This window comes from Varroa jacobsoni, unplaced genomic scaffold, assembly GCF_002532875.2.
Source record: "Varroa jacobsoni isolate VJ856 unplaced genomic scaffold, vjacob_1.0 scaffold_232, whole genome shotgun sequence".
Classification (NCBI taxonomy): Eukaryota; Metazoa; Arthropoda; class Arachnida; order Mesostigmata; family Varroidae; genus Varroa; species Varroa jacobsoni.
Window position 1 is genome coordinate 153,660 of NW_019213134.1, and position 7,227 is coordinate 160,886.

Here is a 7,227-nt window from a genome sequence, read left to right on the forward strand (position 1 = left end):
CCATTCGTAACGCTGAGCTCTATCGTGTTCTTATTTTTCAGCAAAATTTTAATGATTATAACAGTTTTGTTTATAACAGCTGTACAAATCTTCTTTGTTCGATGCAATCAGAATAAAAAAAAGCCGCGAAAGATCACCAGAAAGTGCTACTACAGGCTCCTGAACATGGTGACTTGTTTATTTGATCAAACGCTCTTTGCCACAATAACAATTCTGTTACAGTGATTGTTCGTGACGTATCCTTCACTGTCCTGAGGTTATATTTGTCTCTGTGTCATAGGTTATCTACCTACATAAGCAGTGGTGTTCGGAGTTAGTTATCATCTCGAGGATGTAGATAAGCTCTCGAGCTTGGCTAAGCCCCGAGAGTTACTTCAACCCGACTTGTGTCATAAAGTCAGTCCAAAAACATCTCTTTAAATCTGTGCAAAGGCTTTTTATAATTTCAATGAATGAAGCGCTAAGCTGGATAGTATCGCCTTTTTGCAAGGAGTTCGATTTATCTATGTTCAAAAAACAACTTGGAGCTATCACGCCATGATGACTTCTTAACGTTTGTTGTCGGTGACCAACTGTAACAGACCATACTGTGTGATTGATTGCTTTTATGCAAACAACCTGTATGTGTAAGGCGCTGCCTAATCGTATAAGCATTCCGGGTAGGATTTTAGGACGAAATTATTAAAACATTTCTAAAAAAGTATTAAGTAAATAGTTAAAACTAATAATGTTTTAACAAGGTATTTGTCACATTCGTAGCTTTGAATACTGCAAAAAAAGTGCAATAAAAACAAAGATATAACATTAGTACAAATCTTCTCAATAAAACAGCCCAAAAAAAATAATAAGCAAACAAAATAGATATTGTAAGCTTTATGCTCGGTGCTGCTGAAAACTGGCTTTCCGCACGAAATGAGGTTTCTATATGTGCCTTCTTGAACTAGATCACTACAGGCCCCTACGTTTCGCAGGCAAACAAATTATTATTGCATAATCACAGATACTGCTACCGGAGTATTTAATACGGAACCTGCAGATACATATCTTATTGGATGGTCGGAACCGCCTGACGCAGTGCCATAGATGACGAAAATCCTAGACAAACTGTCTAACAACAACATTTATATGTCTTTACACTATTCGTAAGTAACAGTTCTAGTGGTATAAAAATCTGAATCAAGTGATGGCATTTTCTTTTTATATTTGGTCGTAGGAGTAGGGCAACGTATTGCACTAACGCCTCGAGCTGTTTTATGAACAAAACAGGCTCAAGGAATAATTCTAAATCGGCAAAATATTGTTAGATATTTAGGAAAGAGGTAATCGCACATACAGCCCTATGATTTACGATGTCGTATTCGTTTTTTCACTGAGAACTGAGCACTTTCATAGAACTGAGCGTAAATAGAGACGTTATTTTTTACCTGGCTTCGTTTTTCGAGTCTTCCTTATTATTGCGTAGCGATTTCGAGCTGGCAGCAGACGTGAGCACCACAAAGGCGTTTCTTCTGTGTATACTCTAATAATTCAACACGAGTCTCCAGACGGGAATCCAGAAAGCGGTATTTTGCCCGATCGGGCAGCGCTTAGCGGACTTGTTATAATCACAATTTCTTTTAGAACAACCTGTGACTCTAACTAATCCCAGGATGGTACAGTGGTAGCGTATTTTACTACTTAACTCAGGAACACGTGGTAGTCGAAGTTTGAAACCCAGCACTCTGTTTCATACTCCGGGCCAGTTTACCCTCGTTTACGCTGTTCTGTGTTTTGCAGCCAATAATTAATCCGACAAGAACTTTTGAACGGGGTCTGTCACAACAGTACGGATAACTATATTCCAATCAAACATCTAACTTTCGGACAAATTTCCGCACGATACTGCAGACAATTTTATCTGTTAACGTACATAAAAGTCCAGATAAAACTGTATAAAATACGTTCGTCTATACCAACCAAGCATTCCTAAGAAAAATATCTGGTTCGGTTCAACCGTCCTCAACAGCTTCAGATCGTACAGATAATACCTTCGATCTTGTCCTTTAAAAAGAGAAATAGATAATTTTGTCAATAAACTAAATTTTTATTAGTTTGCTTCGCATGTGTAGGCCACGTTTTGATCGTGGCCTTTAGCAGCGCAAAGTTGTTGACCTATTGAAGTATCTTTGAGTTACGCAGTATACGGTGTGATCTAGTTTCTTAAATTTGAGTTGTCAGAAAGCTGAAAATAAATAAAGGCCAAAACTTCGAAAGTCCAGAAGCTTTAATGAACTGCCTTATATGCGATAGGCATGCTTTGGTCCAGACAACTTGTGTTTCGAAGATTTCAGGCGATTGAAAATAACACCGTGCGCTTTTTCGATAGGATTTAGAATCTTTTTAATCTTCTTCTCAACCTGGACTTTTAAAGCTGGCGTATACAATTTTCCTTAGATCCGTCAGAAGCCGCTTAGCGAAATCCACGACTTTGAACCATTGGCCTCGGGAAACCAAAGTGCACTATGTCAAGAGCAGGAACTCTCGACAATAGTTGCTCCTCTTGTGTTGCCCCACATTTGCAGATGATTCAGCCAGTTTTACCATGATAAAATAATTTTTTTGTGTCGATAAATTAGGTGTACTTTTGTGGCCTATCGACTTGAGCTGATATAATGTCGTAGGCAGAAACATCTGCTTGGATAATCCGGATTTTACTGGTTATCATGAGCATACTTACCATACGTATGGTTATATAGTGAAATAAAAATATTAGACAAAATACTTGACAAATGCAATAAAGTGCTTAATTTGTAGCCGCTTTCTATCTAAATCAGCTATTAAACTACGTTTTTAATTAGTCCAACATGTGAACCCGAGGTTGAAAATTTATTATTTTCTTAAGTTTATATAATTTTGCTCCTGTGTCCTACCTTACGTGAGATGAATATTTTATCTATTTATATGCATATGTACGTATATGTTCATATCAATTAAGTGTGGTCGAATACCAATGTTTAGGTATGGAAAAATGCAGCGACACAGTCCTGCGTAGAGGAAAGCTTGGCCGTTGCGATGGTTCGTTTTAGGTCACCCAGAAAACAGAAAACGGAAGTATAAGTAGGCTTACTACGCGAGGAAACAATAGCCCTTCCGTTAAGCAACGTTTGCCCATGTGCCCACGCATTTTTGTGTATGCCTTTTAGCGTTTAATCTATGCTGCTGCCATGTGCTAGGTTGACTAGTATGGTTTCGCCGTCCGATTTTCAACATTGATTCACCCTTACAAGCAATTCCTTTCTTCAGCGTTTGCGAAACCAGCGCACAAGCTGATGCAAAGCTACACTCGTATAGCAATTTTCTTTCAAAATGGACACTAAACGAATTGTGTTAAATCTAACTATTTTAATTTCAAAACAATTAACGCTGAACTTAACATCAGTCTCCGTCGACCACCGTCATTTATTGGTTTGCAAACTTAATTTTACTCGTATAGGTGATACATTAGCTTGTCAATGTGCCGAAATTGCTAGAAAAATTCTAATAAGTATTTTGGGAAGGCCGTCGAAGGATGTCTTGTAGGACAGTGCACACGTGCAATATCCCAATCAGATACAGCCCGTCGCGATCGCTGTAGTAGATAAAATGTTAAGTTGTGATTGTTAGCACGGCAACTTAGATGCTAGTTTGTATATAAGGCAGTGTTTAACGACAGTACCCTTACAGACATAATACCGACAGGACATAAGCGTAGTAACAAAGGGTTAAAAAGGAATCATTTAAGTTGAAGTTAGAACAAAGTGTGCAAAGAGACAAGCGGAGGTAATGAAAATGCAGCAGAGTACCCTTCTGCCAGAGCTACTTCAACTTCAAATTTTGAGATTGATACTTCAGCTCGACATCCTGTCAACGAGTCGTATTTCTATTGGTAAGTACAGTGTTTGTTGCATTTTATTTTTAATACTATTTACATCTTTCTGAGTTTCTAGCTCCTAAGATTTTTAAACACCATCGCCACACGGAACGTTTACAGTTCCGAAAACGTATTCAAGGTCCGTGTATTTCATGAAGCAAAAACGCCATCAAATAGAAGCATTGTTGTCATTTTTAGCCATTTATATGCCCATTTGGCTTTGGTGAAGGCGGATATGCAAGCTCCCTTTAAACGTAAGCGCATTCATGAAATAATCGAGTGCCAGTGCGATATCTCCGTGCAAAGGTTGACTTCAACAGTGGGTTTTTGAAGGCCTAGGGCCTTGTGTATTGTCTCACGACTGGCAAGTGCGTCCCCATCAGGAAGCAGCGCATAGCCTTGGAGGCTGCACTTTCGCATGAGATTGCGCTTAAACCTAATGTGAATCGCCACAAAGGGCACGACCCGCAAACTAGCTCATCGAGGCGGTGATAATAGTTCAGCGGGACTTAAAGTTGGCTGTACAAGTTTTTTCGGCATTAACACTAACCTGAGCGTTGGTGATTAAGAAGCTTGAGACTAAACTAGCTAGAAGAGTAACAACTCCACACTGCTCTACGCTGTGCGTCTCGCAGTGTTAGGCACCGTGATTATATTTGACATTGCCGAAATTTCAACGAAAAAATAAAAGACGTGGTCAAAAATCCTAGAGATTTATGTTCATGTGCAACATAGTTCATTTCGTAAAAAATCTTCACTTCTGACACTTCTATTGAGAAGGTTCTCATTAAGCATGTCGAGTACGGTGCTTAAAAGGCGAGAAGCAAATTAAAGGAGAAGGAACTTATGTTAACTAAGAAGCCATCAAATCGTAATTACTTGGAATTTTTTGACCCACTTTATTGAAAGGTTAAACCTAGAAACAAAACGATAACAGACCCAATTTTTATGCGCTTCAATTTATGTGAATGGATTCTGAATTCACAGGCAGACTGAAGGTGGTACATTGCACTATTTGCCCCGCCAGATTTCCACCGAAGACCACCTTTACCGTGCCCTACAGAAAAGTTTCATATGGCTTTAATTGAAATTTCATTAAATAAAATTGCAGTTAAGCAAATTACATGCTGCATGAAATTGTTTCGTAGAAAAACTTACACATCGACTTTACAAATTGTCAACGAAAATGTAGTATCACACTTCCATGATAACGCTGTGAAAAGCACTAATTCTTGGAAATTCAGCCGTGTGTTCTTTTGTGTTGATGTTCTAAGCTCGCATGCAAACTAATAAAAAAATAATACCTCGAAAACCGCTTTTAATTTACCGAAATATATAGTTCAGAAAGTTCTAGGACAAAACAGCAAAAAATATCGTAGACCGCTTTAGGGGAGCAATCCTATACACATATATACAAAAACATACAAATTTCTTACATATTAAAGATTCACTAAACTATTTATTTTTTCGCGATTGTCTCATTTGCCATACCATTTTTGAGATATGCACAGACTTTTTCATTCATTATAAACAAAAAAGTTTTAATAATATAAGTCAGCCACCTATTGAAACCAGCACTTTTAACACCATCGTCGCCTTAGACACAATAGGTTATTTTACGACACATCTGTGTTTCTTTTCTATAATGACCATTTCATAAAATGCTATCACATCATAGGACCTTACACAAACCGACATAGCTTTTCGTTCAGACCAGGTGACCACGATCCAGACAAGAAGTTGTGCAAGCGTAGTTCCGATAATCATTTTACCATGAACTTCGACCTCCTTCTCGATTATTTTAAAGACTATTTACGTCGGGCAAAAAGTGCACATACGCACAAATTGCGCTTTTCAAAACCAAATATAATTGTCTAATCGGTTTTGTGATCTAGGTGATGCTTTCATATCCTAAAGTTTGTGGTAAAAGTGTCACGGAACCTCAAAGTTAATTCGTCGCGGGCAAGCTGTTAAGTTACTGACTCTCTGCGCTGCTAATCTCAGTCTCCTCTCCGTAGACAAAGAAATTGGTTAACCTCAATCAAATAAAATTATCAGAAATAAGAACCGCAGAGGAGCGACAAGAAGCCTTTGTGGTCACCCTGGGTTACCACAACACACTGTTGACTTTTATTTTAACCTTAAATGGGGACAGGTTCCTGTCATTGAGGCCTTAACGCGACTGATGGACTTAACTCAAGAAAAGGACGCACTCCATGGGCTAAATCTTGTGTTCAAAGATACACTTATTACTAGCACGCTTCATTAAGGGCAGCAATTGCTAGGTGCTAACATCTCCGATGTGCGCATCATCATAGAAGCTATCACAAAGAGATTAATCAGCCTTGCCAGAAGATATCTGTGCGATTTAGACCTTAACAAAGGCCCTGAATCGTGACCATCTTATACGATGGAACACCACAGCCGCCATGCTTACGATATACCTGGAGTAGCGCGCTTCGATGTAGCAGGCACGACCTAATATACTTGCTGACGGGCAAATAGAAAAACTGAAATGCTTTAAGAAATACCTAGCTATACGGAAAAAATGTACAAAGGCACCTTATTCAAAATCCCTCAACGAGCAGCGGTTATCGAAGCGCTTTTAAAGAGTCCGAAAGCAACGTTCCATCTTACTAGGCATTTAAACTTCGTCGCGATGTAATAAGTAGGCCCTTGAACGGCGATTGGTGGAAGATTTCCAATAATCGTTCCTCATAGAACTCAATGATTCCGTAGAAGACGGGTTCAAAATTTCGAAAGAGTACTGGTGTCGATTCTAAAATTCCCCAATAAGCAAACGTCCACACATCTCGGCAAAGACCGTTCAACCATGTCCACATAAACGCTCTTAGAGCTACAGGAAGCTACGAGTACATTTGGAACTTTTCAGAAGAATTCAAAATGAAGAGTGCAATGATGGAGGGGCAATCTCAGGCGATTGTGCTTGCCGAAACAAACATTGGGCAGATTGAAGCTCGCATTGGTGCACTTAAGGCAGATGATAGTCCGAGTTCATGCTAACATTTCTGCCGAGAAATTCGCTGTCTACTATTTTTGCCGTTTGGCAAAATTTTTGAACCACAGCTCGTCAATCGAGCTTTTTTAGGGCCCCATTCTATGTATTGCATGCCGCAGTTGATTCGGAACTTCCGCAATTTCGAATTTCGTTTGTCATACAAACACGAATAACAAACAGAGAATAATACTTATGGATGGAAATGCTTTAATGAAAAATGCAGCTGTTAAAAATCATAACATACTCCGGTTGCATTATGAATTGCGGCGCTTTTTTAAGGGTTTCCTTTTTCTACTTGCAGCGCTTGTTGCTCACTGCT